This window comes from Haemaphysalis longicornis, unplaced genomic scaffold (genome assembly GCF_048455015.1).
Source record: "Haemaphysalis longicornis isolate Haplotype H1 unplaced genomic scaffold, Haemaphysalis longicornis Haplotype H1 scaffold_7, whole genome shotgun sequence".
NCBI classification, from domain to species: Eukaryota; Metazoa; Arthropoda; class Arachnida; order Ixodida; family Ixodidae; genus Haemaphysalis; species Haemaphysalis longicornis.
Genome location: NW_027526422.1, coordinates 3,216,020 through 3,236,852, shown reverse-complemented (window position 1 = coordinate 3,236,852; position 20,833 = coordinate 3,216,020). Strand labels below are relative to the sequence as shown.

General features: G+C 46.6%; 1 protein-coding gene and 1 non-coding gene across 2 annotated transcripts in view; both read left to right on the top strand.

Moving 5' to 3' along the window:
- The first annotated feature begins 7,076 nt into the window (after nt 1–7,076).
- On the top strand, nt 7,077–7,149 carry Trnas-gga (transfer RNA serine (anticodon GGA)). The gene has a single exon. It is a non-coding gene; the product is annotated as a tRNA-Ser (tRNA).
- A 4,381-nt stretch (nt 7,150–11,530) lies between these two features.
- LOC144144314 (uncharacterized) overlaps nt 11,531–20,833 on the top strand; it is a 68,469-nt gene continuing 59,166 nt past the window's right edge. Inside the window, exon 1 of the mRNA XM_077675697.1 lies at nt 11,531–11,671. The gene's annotated coding sequence lies outside the window, so the exon portion shown is untranslated. The remainder of the gene's footprint in view (nt 11,672–20,833) is intronic.

The window sequence follows — 20,833 nt, the reverse complement described above, 5'->3', positions numbered from 1 at the left end:
CCATTTGTCCTGAGGCCACTGCTGTCCGGTTGCCACGCGCTCAAACCTTTGCAAGTACGCGTGCAGGTCGTCGCGTTTCTCATCGAATAGAGGAAGAAGTTTCTGCGGGTTAATCGCAGGCGGAGTTGCAACAACTTCCCCTCCCGCGGCGACATTTGGTTGGCTGGCACCACCACTCTCTTGGAGTCGGATCTTTAGCAGTAGCAACTCCTTCTCCCTTTCTGCAGCATCTTTCGCTCTTTCAGCGGTTTCTCGGCTGGCTTCCCTCTCGGCGGCTCTAGCGGCGCGTTGCTCAGCCCGTTCGCTCTCTATCCACGCCCTAAGCTCTTGTCCCGAGAGTCCCAGCTGAGTCCCCATTGCCATTAACTTCTCAAGATCCACGCTGTTGCAGCTAACGTTACAGGCACACTCGTGGCTCACTGACTCCTTTCAGCGGATGTTAAGAAATCCGGGCAGGCTCGCCACTTTTTCTAATGAATGGGCCAAGGATTGGCGTGAAAGTCACGAGTCAGTGGCCAGTGCGTGCGCAAGTAAACGTTTCTTTATGCATGACACGAAAGAAGCAGAAGTTAGGGCACGAAAGCAAGTACGCGAGACGAAAGATATCAGCGTTAAAAAGGGCAAGAGGCTAACGGAAATGTCCGCAATAAAAAAAGCAAACGTCCTACGGGGTTTTGTCGTAGCCCCTCGAGGTGTTGAAGTCCCGATGCGTGCGGAGTCGACGAGGACGTCACGGCGAGACTGGCTCGATGACCGGTTCTAGGCCCCGTCGTAACCATGCGCGGGACGTCGGGCAGGCATCGTCGACCTTTCCGATGAGTCACGGCTCGAGGGCGTAGCAGCGGGTGTGAATCCGGGTGTGAATCCATCTCCAGGTGAATCCGGACCCGCGCTCTCTCGCCCAGCGCGTCACCAGCTCAGGCACGGCCAGCCCACGGGTTGTCGGGATCAGCGGCGGACGGCTCTCGGGAACAGCAGCGGTTGCGCTTCGGGTCTTCCCCGAAACGATCACAGGGCCGCGCTCTCAAGCCCAGCGCGTCACAGGCGCCCCCTGATCACCGGACTGGTTCGATTTTTTTCTGCACGCACTCCTTGCAGCCGCGCGCTCGGTCTCCTCTTCCTCTTCGTCCACGGGCACTTCATCACACTGTCGTGTGTGGAAACTGCGGCGCATAAAACTGCCAACTGTCTGCCCGTGCAGCCCGCGGTCGAACCTGCTTCACGTGTGGCCACCCCGAGGTCACTTTCAACAGTACTGTCGAAGTTTGCGTCACGGGCGTGGAAGAAGCCCGGCCCGAGTCGCCGAAATCGTTCCAGAGGAAGACGCTTAGAGTGCCATGAACATTCTTACTGTTCACACTGACAAATAAGCGTACGGGTGTCTACTTTGATGTCGGGGTTCAACCTGTTTCTCTGGCATCACCCCCGTGCATCATAACATTTTTAGCAGACACTGGCTCAGCTGCATCGATAATGGGAAAACAAAGCTTTCAAAGCTTGGAAAGGGGAGGAGCCAGGCAACGGAAGTCGACCAATGTTCAAAAAACTGTGGACTACCTGGTGTCGTCGCAGCTAAAGGTGACTGTGGCTGACAAAGAAGGCCATTTCGTAGTTATGCCTGAAGGTGTTTATAACGAGAAAGCCAGCGCTGCTGTAGCAAAGAACTTTGTTTCTACTTCCGTTAAGGTAGAACGACGGAAGGAACGTGCTATCGCGCTTTTGCGTAGTAATAATCTAGAGCGTCTGGCGTCTTCCGTTAAAGCACAAAAGGGAACTAAGCTTGACATTTTCTTCAATGCGAAGACGCATAAACCGGGCATTCCATTTAGAGCAATTGTCTCCGAACGCGGAACATGGCAGCGGGCTGTGTCAGGGTTTCTTATGAAACTTCTAGACACTTTACATGTCAATGACCCGTACCTGGTCCCCAACTCAGCAGAGGTCGTCAAGGGTATGGGGGAACTTGACAATGGAAGCCTTGATGCGTTCAGCATTGATGTGGAGGATCTTTATTACTCTATGCCGCATGACGCATTAATGAGCAGTGTAAAGAAATGCATAACACAGGACAACGACGAGTGTGCATTCATTGGTAGGTGCGGGATGTCGCTGAATTCCTTTTTAGAACTGTTGTCCTTCTACCTGGCCTCCACTGTGGTCGAGGGGAAAGGAGAAGCATTTATTCAGAGGAGTGGCGTGTGCATAGGGTCCCGAGTGGCCCCTGTTCTCAGTAATATCTTTTTGGGAGGTGTGGATAGGTGTCTGAATGAGAAGCTTGAGGGGCTTGTTGTAAAAGTGTTCCGGTATGTGGGTGATTTTCTGGTGGTGGTAGACAGGCCCTCCTGCAGAATTTGCCCCGACGTACTAAAGGTTTTCAAAGAGTGCGGTCAGGGTCTTCGATTTACCTTCGAATTACCTAGAGATAGAGTGCTCCAGTTTTTGGATTTAAGGATGACTTTCGGAGAAGGGCACATGTGCTACGCGTACGCTCCCAGGTCTGTAAAAGCCCTTTTAAGCTTTGAGTCGGCGCACTCGAAAGTGGTGAAGCAGGGTATTGCACTTTCCTGCTTGAAGTCGGCCATTTTAAAATCGTGTGAGCATTCAATGCCCGATAGTGTCTTACAGCAGGTGGAGAAGCTAAAAAAATCCGGGTACCCTGATCATGTTATTTCTAGAGCAAGTGAAAAGCTGGTAAAAAGTGGGTAAAGTCGGATAGGGAGGCCATTCCACCAAAAGAAAAGCCGAAAAACTTTGCCGTGGTTCCCTATGTTCACAAGATGTCACACGGTATAAAACGAGTGGCCGGGCGGTATGACGTAAAAATAGTGTTTTCAGCTCCTAATAAGTTAAGTAAGATCTGCCCAAAAGTGAACAAAAGGGCAGGAAAACGTCAAGGAGCATGTGGTATTAATCACAAAAAGAAGTTCGTCCAATGTGCTACGGGGGTTGTTTCCATACCACTTGTATGTGGCAAGGTATGCATTGGCCAAACCGGGCGTTGTTTAAATACAAGACTTAAGGAACATAACTATTCGAAAGAAAAACGGGACCTGAGCCACATGTCTTCCCATTGCCGCGCATGCGTTCCTGAATGTACCCCTGTGTTTGAGCGCACAACAATTTTATTCAGGCATAAGATTCAGCAGACAAGAGAAATTGTTGAAGCCAGACACATTTTAAAAGCTGGTTCAGATTGTATTAGTCACCCATCTATTGCCTTGCTTAGTCGCGAAGTCGCCTACATAGATGGGCACTAAACATGAATTTGAAGCCTCTTCAGGGCATGCGTGGTGAAGAGGGGGAGGATATTTCATGTGTGATGGTGTTATCACCGCGGAATTATCTGTCATTCGTGTGCTTCTGAGTTTTTATTTATTTTTATTTTTATTTTTTTTGTGTGTCAGCCGATAGCGCTGAGAATGTGACGTATGTGGGGCGCCTGGGTATTCAGTGTTCTGACTTTTGTAACAATAAACCAGTTGTGAGTCTGCGCTTGTGGTGTCTTCAGTGTGTTCACGTCCTCGTTAATTTGCGCGCGGTTGGATTTTTAAGATGTTTCAAAACCTGTTCAGAAATCGCAACTAACATTGCTGGATTTTTCACATCGAAAAATTCCTGCGCCTGGACAGTTCCCTGCCCTCACTATGCACAAAGCGGCAACGGCTGTAGTGACCTCCCACATTACCCATGGTGGAACATCACTTCTGGGTATTGATGCCGTACAAGCTTTTGGTCTCCAGAATATGGGCACAGAATTACGCTGCCTTACTATGGCCGAAAATTGACACAAACCAAGTAAAACGTTGACACAAGGCCCCAAAATGCTACGCCCCGAAATGCATCCACAGATCTCACACAAATTGTCACCGCCCACCACAAAACCACCCGAGTCGCAAGAAATAGTGTCTGTGGTGACGTCTGTACATCAAGATAAACTGAGACGGGTGACAGTGGAGGATAACACTCTCCGAGAAGTTTCCCTTTACGTGCAGTCATCGTGGCCACCCCGAAAGAATCGGGCATTTAAGCCGACTCCATACTATGAAGTCCGAAAAGAGTTGACAGTGGTTCATGGCATGCTCTTCCGTACTGAGCGCATCGTAATTCCTGCCAAGCTCACGGCGACTTTTGTCCAGCTGGCTCACAAATCCCACCCTCGTATTGTGAAAACCAAACAACGCCTACAAGAGAAGTATTGATGGCCAGGGTTAGGCAAACATGATGAAACAGCTATCCGCATTTGTTCCATTTGTCAGCACGCGGACAAAAGTGCCAAGATCTCGCCCACACCACTTCAGCCAATTCCTCTTCCTGACAAACCTTGGGACAAGATAGCTATTGACATTTTTGCTCCTTTTGAGCGTGCACCTGCATACTACCGATTTGCCATTTCAGTAGTTGATTATTTTTCAAAATGGCGAGAGGTGGCTTTTCGCACTGACGTTACCACTCACACGGTGACGAAGTTGCTTTTTGGACTTTTCGCACGTGAGGGTTACCCGACCGAAATAGTGTCTGACCACGGTCGACTTCACATAAGGGGAATTCGAGTCCTTTTTTGAAGACCGTGGAATCAACCACATCTTTTCTGCCGTGTACCACCCACAGTCAAATGGTCTCGTTGAGAGATTTAGTGGTGTACTGAAGTCATGCATTCAACTGGCTCTGCTGGAGCAGTGTCCAGTGAAGGAAACTGTGACTGAGTACTTGGGGGTATACAGAGCCACCCCTCACAGCACCACCAGTCTCTCCCCGGCCGTTATTCTGCATGGGTGACACATGAGAACTTCTTCGGACGTCATTGGTCAGCAGACATGAAGCTAAAGGGCTATAATATAAAATAAAAGCCCAACCCGTACCACATACGTACCACGGGTGACGCCAATTAAAAATAAACAAACTGGACCGAAGTCAACTAGAGTTTTGAAGAGAAGGAAATACCCACCAAAGGTGGAAAATAAAAGGGAAAAATGCTATACAGCGACACCACAGCCAGGAGAGCGGGCCCGGGGAGACTCCCCTGATCTCCCCTGGGACGGTAGCAGGAAAGGTTGGGATGAGGGATGCGGATGATGGTAATAAGGAACAGCTGACTTCAGCACAAATCCTTCACGTGAGATGAGTCCTCTCGAAAAAAGACTCGCAGAGTGTCAACGAAAAAGTAAGGCATACGCTGAGGAACAGCGAGCTGCAAGGGTCCCCAAGTTCCAAGTTGGCACCTACATACGAGTGAAGAAACCAGTTCCTGGACCGTAGGGCACTCCAAGTTATGGACCACTATTTAAAATCCTCAAAAAAATTGGCCGCTGGTCCTTCTATCTGGAAGACGGTCGAGCTTGGAACACCTCACAGCTATCAGCGGTACCAAAAGAGGCATCACCAGGACAAGAAACTAACAAGGACAACTCTTGCATACACAACATGCCCCCTCTGACGGACTACCAAAGTAGAGCTGCACCAACGAAGACTTGGATCACTGCACCTGGGTGTCTGCCACAAACACAGTGTGCAAGTTCATCCGCAGATCACCTTGCGTCTTCACGCGCTGTACCACCACAAGTTCCACCGAGCCCACCACAGCCGCAAGGTTCGCAGCCACAAAGTCTGGCTGCAGGCTCTGGCACTGAGCAGTGGAGTGTACCGGTAGAGGGAAATGGACTCGATACCGGGCCACCACCTGACCGGCCCATGAGAAATCGCAGACCTCCAGTGCGCTTCCAATATTAAGTGCAGTGATTTGACAACTGTGAGGGCTCATACAGACAGTGACTGTATTGGTGATTTCTGCGTACAGACAGTGACCGTATTGTTGATTGTTTTGTGCAGACAGGACTGTCTAATCATTGTTTTTTTCCCAGGGAGGGAAAGATGTAGTGGCCCGCAGAAGCACTAAGTGCCACCATATTGTCTGTACACGCCAACATGTGGCAACACCTCTTTAATATGTGTATACACACACACATAATAGAAATAAGGGTTGGAAGTCAAGAAAACCTCGGAAAGCAAAGGGGGGGATATGGTAGGTCATCGAAACAGATAAAGAATTTGAAAGAAAGAAAGTGGAGATAAAATGCCCGCCAGGTGGGATCCGAATCCACGACCTCCAGAATACTGGTCTGGTGCGATTTTGAAGGTCGTGGGTCGGATCCCACCTGGCGAGCATTTTTTCTCCGCTTGCTTTCTTTAAAATTTTTTATCTGTTTCAGTGACCTACCATAACCTCCCCTTTGCTTTCCGAGGTTTTCTTGACTGCCAACCCTTATTTCTGTCTTTCAACAAGCCCCTCATTTCCTATTCTGATTCGCTGCACACACATAATATATTTAAATATATATATATATATATATATATATATATATCAGAATGGGAAATGAGGGGCTCGTTGAAAATAACACAGAAATAAGAGTAGGCAGTCAAGAAAATCTCGGAAAGCAAAGGGGAGGATGTGGTAGGTCATTGCAACAGTTAAAGAATTTGGAAAGAAAGAAAGTGGAGAAAAAATGCCCGCCAGATGGGATCCTAACCCACGACCTCCAGAATACCGGTCTGGTGCGATAACCACTACGCTACCGGCTGGGCGATTTTCCCCTCCACTTTCTAGGTTATTTATGTTAAGGTATTTTTGTTTCCTGTGCTTGGGGGTGGTAGCCAGCGCCACTCGGACTACTCAAAGGGCACCTTCTTTTTCTTTCTTTCTTTCTTTCTTTCTTTCCAAATTCTTTATCTGTTTCAATGACCTACCACATCCTCCCCTTTGCTTTCCGAGGTTTTCTTGTCTGCCAACTCTTATTTCTGTGTTATTTTCAACGAGCCCCTCATTTCCCATTCTGATTCGCTACATGCATAGCGAGGGCCTCGGTTATGGCAGTCTTGGTGCCATAGAAAGCTTAAGAGGGTTCAACGCTGCTCGACCACTCTTGACATGTCGTAGACACTCGAGTCACGGCCCGGGAGTTAAAAAGAAGGTCCCCTTCACCCCCCGAGTAGTCTGAGTGGCGCTGGCTACCCCACCCCCAAGCACAGGAAACAAAAATACCTTAACATAAATACCCTAGAAAGTGGAGGGGAAAATCGCCCCGCCAGTAGCGTAGTGGTTATCACACCAGACCGGAATTCTGGAGGTCGTGGGTTCGGTTCCCACCTGGCGGGCATTTTTTCTCCACTTTCTTTCCAAATTCTTTATCTGTTTCAATGACCTACCACATCCTCCCCTTTGCTTTCCGAGGTTTTCTTGACTGCCAACTCTTATTTCTGTGTTATATATATATATATATATATATATATATATATATATATATATATACAGGAAGATAATGAGGGGCTCGTTGAGGAAATACAGAAATATAGGTCGGCAGTCTACAACGCCGAAGGAGGCATAGGGGTGTGGTTAGGCTCTTTTTTTTACTACGGTTAATGAGGTTAACATTTTTTTAAATATACGGAAGAAAGGAAGAAAGAAAAACACGCGCCCAGAGTGGGGACCGAACCGACGCCTTTCGATTAGATCTCGAATGCCTTACCAATTCGGCTATCTGGGCGACTGTGTTCTCCTTCACTTTCTGGGCTATTTATATTTACTAGAAGTGTATGTGACGCTTGAGGGTGGTAGCCAGCGCCACTCTGACTACACGGGGAGAAGGGGACCTTCTTTTCAACCCCCGGGGCGTGACTCGAACGTCTACAGCCTGTCATGAGCGGGTAACTGACGGGAAGCCCTCTTATGCTACCTAGGCATCAAGGCTGCCAGAACCGAGACCCTCGCTAGTCTTTCGCAGAATAATATAGGAAGGAAATTTTTTAAAATTTTATTTTCAATACTGTGAGCCCTTCCGGGCTGTTACAGGGTATGTTACAGAAATGCGGGGCTCGTTGAGGAAATACAAAAGAAATGTTAACCTCATTAACCGTAGTAAAAAAAAGAGCCTAACCACACCCATATGCCTCCTTCGGCGTTGTAGACTGCCGACCTATCTTTCTGTATTTCCTCAACGAGCCCCTCATTTACTTACTATATTAATCTGCGAAAGCCTAGCGAGGGTCTCGGTTCTGGCAGCCTTGATGCCTAGGTAGCATAAGAGGGCTTCCCACCAGTTACCCGCTCATGACAGGCTGTAGACGTTCGAGTCACGCCCCGGGGGTTGAAAAGAAGGTCCCCTTCTCCCCGTGTAGTCACGGTGGCGCTGGCTACCACCCTCAAGCGTCAGATACACTTCTAGTAAATATAAATAGCCCAGAAAGTGAAGGAGAACACAGTCGCCCAGATAGCCGAATTGGTAAGGCATTCGAGATCTAATCGAAAGGCGTGGGTTCGGTCCCCACTCTGAGCGCGTGTTTTTCTTTCTTTCTTTCCTCCGTATATTTAAGAAAAAATGTTAACCTCATTAACCGTAGTAAAAAAAGAGCCTAACCACACCCCTATGCCTCCTTTGGCGTTGTAGACTGCGACCTATCTTTCTGTATATATATATACATATAGGACAGACGATCCTTGAATAAAGAGGTCCGTTCCTTCTGGGCTACGATGTGTAGTGCAGTGAATCCGTACGGCCGACATAACTACTTATGCTTACGAACAACCATAGTCCATAGCAGTCATGAAACACTGTATATAACGCCAGCGCATTTGATTACCTGAACAATATCGCGCTTGTTCATACTCATTTGTTAGTAAGCTACGCAGACTCAGACGATTGTGTACGAACGTTTTGTGCTTCCCATATCTCTTCAATGATGTCATAATCACGCCTGTTCACGTCAGGATAAAAACGCGCCGTTGCTCCGATTGTACTACCACCCAGAGCAATCTGCGAAACGGCTGCGTAAAGAATATCTTCCGTTGTAAGTAGAGTGAACTAGAATACGAGTTGTAACACAAGCTACATAGGCGTCACGTTTAACACCGGGTGAGCCCGTGTTCACAGCCAGAAAAAAGAACCCTTGCAGCTTGTCAACGCTGCTGTCGTAGAACAAAGCCACTCAAATTCCACCAGGGAGATTGCGCTACACAGACACACATCACACCAGCAACAGATAAAGCCTGGACGTTCTCGGCAGGAGATAGGTGACGACGTTACGTGTAAAAACAGCCCACTACGACTTCTCACGTACAACTTGGCAAGACACACATGGCGCAGATGACTTTAGAGCCTTATGATGCTCTAAATTCGTTACAGTTCGTACACAAATCGCACACACCGGAAGACGCCATTGTTTCTTTTTTTACGGGTGCTTTTTACCACTAGACGGCGCTCGTGGCGCATCCGCCCCACTTTCGTCAATGCGTGAAACGTTTCGATGCAAACGCTTGCATGCGAAGAAATATTTTTACTTTTTGTGATCATCCTAATTTCTACTTAATGCAATGCATAAAGGTTTCTGCGTATTTGTTTTTTGATTTTTTTATTTTTGTGTGACGTCACCGGAAGTTCTGATACTACAGCGTTTTGGAGACGGAAACACGCTTTGGCATGTGTGTTGTGGACGCATTTGTTTCGCGATGAATGCGACGTTGTGCTTCTGCGGGTGGATAGTGCTTCCCATGGTCTGGATTACCTTTCTCGAGCGACGTACGCCTCAACTTCGCATGGGGTATGTGCAGTGTGCGTAAAAGCCTTCTCGGCTTGCGCGCCAGTGTTCAGTGACTTGCTGTTTGTCCCCGCAAACCGCGCGTGAGGTGAGTGCCGAATTTACGACGGGCAGGAGGAGGAAACCGATCGTCTGTCAATCGCGGTTCAGACGGTTCAGACTTGCAACGCATGTTGTGACGTTGTGGTTCGTTGTAAACGCATCTCTGGATTGTTCTGAAGTTTATAAAATGTATGCGTCAAACCCATGCATTCGGCTCAGGGCGTTCTCTGCGATTGAACGAAAGAACTGCCACGGAGCTTCAACGCTTTCTTTATGGAACGTACTCCGGTAAGAGAATATCCATGTCGTGTTATGGCCGCGTTGCATTCAATACAAACGGTTAAGCGTTTGTTTACACTTGTTTGGATAGTCGTAAAATGTCCAAGCACTCCGGCACTCTGCTGGCAGATCAGCCGGCGAGCCGACGCTGAGCAGACGAGACATCTCTTTGCCGGAAGTGCGTGAAAATCCGCCCAATAACAGGATGTCTACCTCATGACGCACACCTGGGAATCGATGACATAGACGTGTGAAGATGGCGACGTCCAAAAACACGGAGGGAAGGGGGAGAAAAGGGCGACAAACTTCAGTTCGCCTTAGATTTTTCTGCTGGCGTACCAGTCAGCGAAGCATCCCATGTGCGCTTGTGTAGAGCGACTCGGACTTGGAGCTTGATACAGTCTACAAACTAACCAACTAAAGGCTATTCTTCCAGGCAAAAACATGTCGTGGCTGAGTTTCAACTGAGCGAACGAATTGCGACTACCGTATACCCCGGCGGCCGTCAGACTAAACGCTGGGCCAACTGATTCTGTCAGAGGGTCGGCGAGCCGTGCAATCAGTAGCGCAGTCAAGCCAAGCCATCTTGTGTTGACGTCATACGAAACGTCATAGAAAATCGGCAAGGAGGGTGCAGAGAGGAGGACAGCATTTTTGAATTAATTTGTCTACTCAATAAAGTCGCGTAAACGTATCGAGAATGATCGAAACATGGCTTAGAGACCTCAGACTACAATTTGAGCTAGTAATCCCGCATTGATGTTAACAAATAACTTCGGTGTCCCTTTAAGACAATACAGTTTACAACGCATAATTATTCCCGACCACTTGCTTTGGCCAGGGCATTGCGCCTTGACTGCCGCCAGCATAAAATAAAAAGGGCTAGGGATTTTTGCGTCCCGGGGCTCGACTGTGACGTATTTCGGGCATACAAAGCAGCTGTCGGTGGTCGCGTTTTCCTCATTAAAATGCTTTAAATCTGAATTGGCGTAGTAGCTCAGGGAATTAAGGGAAGCGAAGTCGCGGGCCTCCTTTCTTGCGCACTCGTGGGTTTATTTACAACCGCAGTATCAACTCGGGCGAGCCGAGATTATCCAAACTGCACGGTATACTTTGTTCAACAAATGAAGGCTTTCGCCATGTCACTTTTTTGTGTGTGCGCGCTCCTGGGCTTCGTAAACGTGCGCGACGTGTGTTTCGTTAACTGTACGTGGAACCTTGTCCGCTTCTTTAGCCGCCAAGGAACCCGGGAAGGGGCACCAGGGAGATGTCGAGAACCGTGAACGCAGGCGGAAACCGGCTGCCGTATAAATGAATGCGGCCTATACCTCTACTCAAAGAATGGGCTTCGCCCTCCGCAAGACTGCACGGTGAAGAGATTAAAGGAAATGGGGCGGACGGGAGCTCCGAAAACGTCGCAACAGGATTTGTTACAAGATTTTGCTTTTTCAGCCTTCGAGAAGTTTTCCTTTCCTTCGTAGATGGGCGTAGCTCCGACTGATGGCAGCCAATCGCTAGCGTTAGCCCGCGTGACGTCATTATGGAGAGGGCGGAACAGCTCGGACCGTTGCCGATCTGCGAGGGTTAGAGTATCTGCGTGATCACGTGGTCATGCAAGCAAGCAATTCTAATGCACGAGAGTGTGCGGGACGCGAGATAAAAGAAGGAGCCCCTGGCAGGGCTGTTCCGGGGAAGGCCGTTCCGCAGTGGCAGAGTGCACCGGGCGACTCGGCTGGCCAGCGGGGAGTCGGACAAGCGCACACAGGTAAGCCGCAACGTAACGCGTTCAAACGAATATTTTGCTCATTTTCTCCGGCCGCCAACACGGAGAATCACCGCTAATGCGCAGCACGCACGATAAATAACACATATGTTCTCTTTTGTAAGCACATAGCACACGTTTCTTCATTTATAGGTCCACCTTTCCGACTCAATGCAGTTATATCAGAAGTAATTACTCTGTAGTTATTTACTGTAGTGCACAGAAATTTCGCACAGGTAATATCGGCAATGAAAGCTTACCGTGCTTATATAGCTGTCTGTTTTATCAGGTTCCAGAGCCTTGGAAACTATCCCTACCCCGCTACAACAGCGCGTTGCGAGAGGCGGCACAAGAGTTCGCTGAACGCGTGCGGCGCTCTCATATCGCGGGACAGGTAAATGTGACTGCACGTGAGCAAAACGGAGGAACCCAAGCCTCGGAGAACCGAGATTCCGGGGAACCTGTGGCATGAGGTGTTGTAAGTGGGCCTCTCGAAGTAATTCTCGTCAGAAAACGCAGAAACGAAAGCGAAAAAGCATGCACCCCTGCGTATAACGACGACGATGGTTTAACGCGAACCTTTCTAGTGACGGATTCTTTGGTGGCCAATCCCGCACTGGGAGTATCTTCAATCTGGAGGCACGCACCACTTTCTAGAATACCCAAAGCATCTCTCGGGTGTGCACTCCGAAGGCCTAACGTTTGGGTTAGGGGTTCACGGCGCGAATCGGCACCTGCTGCTTGGCGTTCGCTTTGACCATGGAGCAATCGGATAGACGACGGGACCGAGATTCGATTCCGGCCACGGGAAGCGTTTTTTTCCTCCGACTTCGCCCACGATAATTCACCATCATCGTCAGAGAAAGTTGGCTTTCCTGCAGGGCGTATTGCCGTACAATGGCACCAGTGGGGACACTAAAGCTACTCTTTAAAAGACGCGCAAACATGCTGTATTAGTAGAGAAGTCTGTGATAAGGAAACACCGCAATACTTTTGCCTTTGAAGGGACCCCGAACGAGGTTTTGCTGTTTCACGGGTGTTCACATTTTCAGATAAATCAGTCTTATAGTAATCACCTCCTTCAATAAAGCGATGAGTATAAGTTGAGTTATTGCGGATCAAAGAGCCGAGACTTTTTGTCTCCAAAACGCTGCAGTATCAAAACTTCCGGTGACGTCACAAAAAACAACAACAACAGCAAAAAATATAAATATGCAGGAGTCGTTTATGCGTTAAGTAGAAATAGCATTATCATAAAAATTACCACTTGTGTGTGTCCACTCACGCACGCACACGGAGCGCTTAACTATTAGGAACACGAAGGGAGAAGCAGAACCGAAACCGCATTTGGGCGTCGAAATACAAGACGAAAGAAAAATGGCGCGCTTGAAGCAAGAATAGGTGTGGAGAAGAAAATTAAAGCCGTTCCACTCAACGTGAAAGCTGACGGAAGTGCAGAGAAAGTGATTCGCCACAATGGGCTGTAGCGCCGTTATCCGCTCACTGATACCACCCAAAGCAAATCAAATTTCCCGCCTCCGCAGTGCTCGCGCGCACCCTTCGGCGCGTTAAACTATAATCAATCAATCAATCAATCAATCAAATCGAACGGTTATGACTATTTCAACCGCTTTGTTTTCGAAGCCTCTGCGGGACGCGCTACGACGGAACGCCGGGCTCTACTTGGGTCCGTTATCTTGCAGCACCGCCTGATTCCGGCTGTCGTTAGACATCGACCGTTGCAGCGAGAAACGACGACAAGGCGAGCCCCAAAAGTGATCTGCACTTAAAAGTAAAACTATTGCTGCGCGTGTAAGCATTTGCATGAAAACATTTCACCCATAAATGGAAGTAGGGCGGATGCGCCAGAAGCGTTAGCAGTACTTGTCTGCGTCAAAAAGAAAAGTAAATAGCGGGCGGCAGTAGAGCTGTCACTAGAGCATGCCTTTGGTGCTGCTTCTTTTTACATTCTTGAGTGACAGTGGTCGTGGTCGCAGTGTTTTCCACCAGTATGCCACGCTTTTCACATCGACCATTTCAGCGTGAATGCTTGCCCCGGAGGCCCGTTGCAGAAGCTGCAATTGCTGATCTAATTATTAATTGTATTTGCTAATTAACACTGAGTGTGGCGGTTGGGTGAAAATCAAGACAGACTGCCTTCACTGAGAGTTGTGTGCCGGGCACACTGTTTGGCGTTCCGTTGGGTGCAATTTAGGCGAACGTTACCATTCTGTCTGGACGGAACACACTAAACCTTTTACGCCCCTTTTGTCCAAAGAAGGTGTAGCATAAGTGGAGAAAAGGGTGTTGGGTGGCCATTACACCCTTTTTAACACAAAAATGTTTTATGCCGAGGTCCACCAAGATCTGACTGACGTCATATCCGTCACAGAAATGACATCGCCAGAAAAACATTGATTGACGCGGTTGCGCCGGGATTTGAACCACGCACTCCTTCGCCGCAACGGGAGGTACGAAACGCGCTTCCGGCTGCGCTATGAACAGACGCGTAAACAGGACGACAAACGCAATTTATATCCTTTCCTTCAGATGGTGCTGCCGTCTAAAAGAGGCGAAGCGAAGTAGTGCATCACGACGCTAATAAGCACCGACAGTTGGGCGCCTCGATGTCAGCGCCTACACACTAAACTTTTTTACACCCTTTTTGGCCGAAAAGGATGTAAAAACCTTGTCCCATGGCTAACACCTTTAAAAGGTGTTTTCGCCAAAAAAGGGTGTACGGACGAAAAAAGGGTGTAAGAACAAAAAAAAGGTGTTGAGGATGCTCAACACCCTTAAAGGGTGGTGAGGACGCTCAACACCCTAAATAAAGGGTGTTGAGCATCCTCACACCGTTTTTTAAAGGTGATGGCATGCGCAGTACCATGGTGTTGCGCATGTCATCACCATAGCCTTGGAGGCTTGCGACCTATCACCATGGTGTCCTAATGCAATTCATGGCGACAGGTGTATGTCTGGAGGCTCTGTAAGTAAATGAAATGCAACAATTTATGACTAATGGCACAATTTTAAGTTATATATACAGTGATCCCTCGTGGCATCAAACTCGGATATCTTGAAATATCGGTTAACTTGACATGACACACAAAAATACGTAGTAGTCTGAACCAAAAAAGAAGAAATAATAGAACTTCCCAATTTCATGCACGTGACGATCACAACATTGGTGCACTAGAGGGACCACTGAAAACCGTTATCAGTGTGCTCACTACACATTAGCATTCAAGTGATACAACTAGACAGAACTGGACCCCCACTACAATTGCAATCATGTTTTCTGGTGGTAGCTTCCAAAAACAATATCCCATGTGATGTGCACCCGTAGAGAACTTGTATTGGTATTTGTCGTCACAACTTTTTTAAAAGGCAGACAACCACATTTATAAGTTCTATTGACCATAAATTGCACACTTTCTTTTGTGTCAAAAATCTTGAGACTCAAGCCGAATGAAACCACGTTTTCCGAACAAACTTTTACAATCGACAGTAAATGTTGCAACACAAAAAAAGAAACAAGAATGTTTGCAAAATTCTGTGCATGAATCCTGAGACTAAAACTAATTCACAACCATAAACTATGATTGAGGTGTCTATTAATAAACATTTTGGCAACTTCTCTTAAAACTTTACAGCCAAGCACATACCAAATATTAAGATACAAGCAATTATGAACTTCCTTCCCTCCGAATGCAATGAGGTGGACACAGCAGTCTGAACTATAAAGAACATTTACCTTTGACCCATCCTATAGCCGGTATTCATTGAAAAGTTTAGCTGTCAATTTCTTCGTTTGGCAACACTAAAATAGCCACGAACATGGCTGATCGCACGGCTCGTGCCACTGCGGCCGCACGCCGAAGAAAAATATAACACCGACGTGCGTCGCCTGCTCCGTTTCAACCGATTCTCAACAGTGGTGTCATCAAAGTTGTTATTAAAAGCACTCGCGTTGGAGTCAAGGCATTACTTTGCGTTCGGCGGGGTAGAGCTTGGAATGTCCAAACCATATCATGCGCTTAGCACGGACAAGTACCGCCAGAATCCAAGCACACCCTTTAGGGTGCTTGGATTCTTTCGCCGCAGGAGCACCCTTTTCTGCCCAAAATATCATAGGTAGGAGCTTTTCCTGCAAAAGCACCCACCTAAAGGGGTACAAAAAGGGTGCATCATCCTCGGTTCACAAATGGCGCTGCAGGTGTGCAGCCACATATGGCACAGTATGACACACAATTACGGTATGAAACATTCGTGCTTTCCAAGCTCCGTTCTATGAGACATTCCATTAAAGCTCAATGTCAGCTGATAATTTACTTGAACTTTCTGACCCACCGATTTTTGAAACATCCATTTATAAAGTCTTATATTACAGCCAAATCGCAGTACAGAAGTTGTATCATTGGAGGATGTTGATTAGTCGAAACGGTGTTAAAAATTCAATTTTATGTTCATTTTGCTATACTGCAGCGCACATCCTTCGAGCTTCACTGCACAGCATAAACGTGTTATGCAGTGAAAGCAAGAAGGCGTGCAACAAATCAACTGCACAAAAGTTCTTCGAACCTTAAAACCCTTGGCTTCTCAGCATTTCATCAAACTTCCAATCACGGTAGCTACTCGCAATGTTTAGTGCCTTATTCTTGAGCTGAGCAGAAAAGCTCAATATTAAGGCAGACCAAATACAATATGTATACTCCCCTACGTACTGTGGCTTTATTCTACCCATAAAAGTTGGGTCCCCACTGCCACTTATTTTATTTTACATTATTCTTTTTGCTTCATGAAAAATGACCCCACATAGCAATACCAAGAACTGTAAACATCACAGAACAATGCATATGGGTTCCCTGGTTGAAATGTGATGACATTGTTGTTATAGCAGTATTTTATCATGAGTCTAGCTTGTGCATGGTGCCTTGCATTATGTCCCTGCTGGTGGATGTGGGGTCATTTTTCGATGTTGCAAATGAAAAGCCAACAGCCAGTGCCCATTAGTTTCGTCTAGTATTACGAGGTGCGTCATGGGAACCATCAAACCCGTCTATAGCCCTTTTAAGAGTTGACTAGAAGTAAAATCAGCAATATTATCAATAAAACGTTTAGCATCTTTTTTATTAGCAGCTTTACTGTTGCTACTTGCCATATTTAGGTTTTTTCTGCTTTTCTTAATGACATTTTTGTTTCGCTGAGAAGGTGCATAACCAATGAAAGCTTTTCTGCAAACCTTTTGTAGCTATGCAATTGTTAGAAAATATTTTACTAAATAAGGCAGCTTAAACTAGAATACTTGAATTTAGAAACATTAAAATCAATTTAAATTGATCATACATTTCTGGCTGTTTTTACACAAAGCTGCACATGGGATATTAAGTGCACCGCGAGGAGGGCTCTGGATTAGCTTTGGCAACTTTGGGATATTTATTGTGGACTTAAATCTCCACACATGGGTATTTTCACTTTCTGCCTCCACCAGGAAAATGGCCACCAATTTAGAGAGCTATTCTTACTAGTATTTGATGTACATTTTAAAATAATCTCAAGTATTATAGCCACAAAATTATTCTCTACAACAGCACCCAGCGGGTGCTGTTATAGAGAGATTGTGCACTACACCAGACAATGTACTACACTGTCGAGAGCTTTGACATCTACAAAGCAAGCTAATACTGGTAAAATGTTTCATACCATAATTACTGTGTGTTCAAAGCTCACGTGTAAAGTACAGATACTGGTGCTTCAGCAAGAACCGAGGATGAGCACCCTTCCTGGTTCTGAAAAAAAATAAACATGGAAAAATGCTTTAAGCAGGATTAAGAAACAGGGTTGAAAGAAAGTGAGCAAGCAATTCTTTCAAAATATGCAAAGCAATGCAAACAAATATTTATTTCAACTTCATGTCTACAAAAGACAATCTCATTAAGGCTGGTAATGGTGTCTTGGGTAAAAAAAGAGCAGAGAGCACTTATATAAATGCTACAGGGAACCTTCAAGCCAAAAATTGCTTGAGCACTTAAACTAATCACTGTTGAACAAATTCATGAAAATTGAATGGATGAAAAACCAGCGGTAAACACAGGACACAGTTAAAAGAGAACAACAGGACAAGCTTATCCCGTCGTTCTCTTCCGTACCCTGTGTTTTCCACTGGTTTTTCATCCATTCAAACATGTACCAACTAGCACAGTTCGATGCCTTGGTATCATAAAAAGACGAATTGTCACTCCTTACAGACAGTTGAAAAAAAAGAAAGTATAAAGCAGGTGACAAAATTAAAACGACAGCAGATTGGTTAACTTTTAATTTTAAGTGATAATATAAAAAATAATGGCATGAATGAAAGTGAGCAGCAACCACAGGACCATGATGCTAGGCCTACATTCCACTTCGAAGCAAAATATCCGCTTTCAACGCTACATAGGCCAAACATGCAATGCGGCAACCCTTTAGGCCCACAAAACCTTCCATAATATTTAAAAAAGCTACAATTTAGTTGAGAAAAACTGACCACAACAAATTGGAATTGACAACTAGATACAGTTGTCACACCAAAGCAAGCCGGCGAAAGATGAACAGATATCTAGCTGTTCTACCCCCTATTTGTGCCCTAGCCTCTGATCCGCTGCAGCAAACAAAAAAATTGTTTATATGTAGAACTATGGCTCTTGGTCAAACATAGACAGTTCTAATGAAGGAGCCAAGTAGGTTCCGAAACGTTGGGAACGCTTCGGATAAAGTCCTTGGTTAGAGTATTATATTTGTTTCCATCAAACACAAAATAAAATGCATGGTAAAGCGCTAACATTAACTTTGTCTACTACGGTTCCTTCATGGTGACATCACTACAGGAACCAAAAATACAATACAGTGCATTAAAGGGGCCATTCGGACAACATAGAAGTTCGCTTCGTTCGAAATATTTCCTGTTTTATAGTGCCCCACCGCTTCAGCAAATGATGCTGCATTCACTGAGAAATTAATTTAGGTTAAAAGTCTGATTCTCCCACCATATCGTGTGTTTTTGGGATGTCAGCAATGAAGCCATAAGTGCATGTAATCAAACAAACTACTGCGTCACTCGGGTCTGCAGCCTTGCTAGCCATCAGTCCTCCCAGGTGGAGCTACCATACTCATCCCCAAACCGTTGTTTGCCATTGCTTTGTTTTTGACCGCGTCTGCACCTGGCTTGTTTTCGTTACTGTAGAAAGTAATGGTTTTGTGAAACATGAGGTATCCTCGACAAACAGGGTCACGTAAGACAACATCGCCTATGCCAATCGGCCAGGGCCGTGCAAGCCAACTCCAAAGCGGCGGAGTGCTGTGCAGCTAAAACAAGCATAGTGCACGCCGTACCAACAGCAGTGCGCATCGGTACTTGTATGTGTACGCGTATTTTCGTAACTTTCATTGTTTACTGCCCCAGTTTTACTGCTGTAAAATGAATATGCATTAAATTTAAGCGCAAATAGCTCATTCGGCATGCTTATAAGGCCTGCCCAATTTGCGTTTGCTTTTGCCGGCCTCAGCCAATCGCACAGCTGGGGACATATGACATCATAGGTACTGCTGTGGGAAATGAGCTAGTGGGTCGCATGGCCATTCCCTTTTTCCTAATTATATAGCTTATTCGAGTGAAGTGCAGCTAAAAATGGTGTCCGTATGATTCTAACGAGGCAATCTGTCGAATGAATCAAACTTGTGTGTTGTCTGCATGGCCCCTCTAAGCAAAGACAAGGCAGCCAATTTTTTTATTTAGGCTGCCTTCATGCACACAGTACGGGACTCCTGACATATTTACAGTTGCAATAAAAATCAGAAATAGAACGAATATCCATTGGACACTCCACAATGTCCAAAAACAAAGGAATAATGTGCGAGTGAGCTACCTAAAACACTGCGACAGAAGATCATATACATCAAGGCAACTAATAAAAACCATGGCTAGTGCATAGCCACTACGCAGCTCATTTGTTAAGAGCTTATGTGCGTCCCCACAAGTTGGCTGTGTAAACCCACTGACACCTAACAGAGTCCAAGGTTCGACGAAAACTCGTCAGGGGAGGGTGATTCATTGAAGAAATACAAGCAGGCACTCACCTGGTCAAAAACAAATAAATAAAGACGCCTTGGGGCCCCTACTGGCCCCTTGTTCACAATGAAGAGGGGGTGAAAGGTCGCGACTATCTATAGGTTCGGTGGCGCAGATTGCGCATGTATATCTCGGGGAGATTACCCCGCTACCGGTTAATCGTGTTTTTAGTTGGTTGAATATGCTCTGATTCTAAAAGTAGTCGTGTTGACAGGCGCTTCTCTGATGCGATTATGCTTGCGGAGTCCTAATCGATGGAGTGGTCAGTAGCCAGGTGATGATCCGCCGAGGCAATTCAGCTTGCATTGCCTTTTTTGACATCGTTCTGGTGCTATTGAATTCTTTTAAAAATTTCCAGTTTCACCTATGTAGGATTAGGAACGAAAAAGAGACGCCGACCAGTCCAAACAAAACGTACTGACGTTTGGGCTTTCAGCACGGAAGCCTTGTTCACAATAAATGCATCACCAGAAGTGGGTCGTTTAAGTGGGCTTAAATAATCGCTGCAAAGAGCGTGCGTAGATCGGGTTTAGATTTCCGTCGTTACGATTGACTGCGTTAGATGTGGTCTGAATGATTAGTGATTGCAGATGTAGCCGTGATGCTGTCACTTTTTCTGTAGCGACGATTCTTGCATTGTCCCAATCGATCTTGTGGTCATTCACGACGGCGTGTTCGGCTAAAGCATTGTTGCGGACGCTTTTATTCTTTACGTCACGTGCCTACTGCTGCAGACGATTCTTATAATTTCCTGATTCCCCGATATACACGCCACTGCAGTCTGCACAAGGTATCTCGTATACCACACCGGGGAAGCGCTCCTTGGGCAAGCGGTCCTCGACTCTCACGAGCTCATGGCGCATCTTTTTGGCTGGAACGTGGGCCACCTGCACGTCATATTCCCGTAGGATACGTGCCAAACATTCACTTGTTCCTGGAAGGTAGGGCACAGGAGCTCACTTCATCGGGGCAGTTGGCGTTCCGTTGCGTTTTTAAAGTGCCTAGGGTAACCGCAGCTAGCCAGGTCGTCCCGTACCTTTGCCGTGTCCACCGCCGCATCC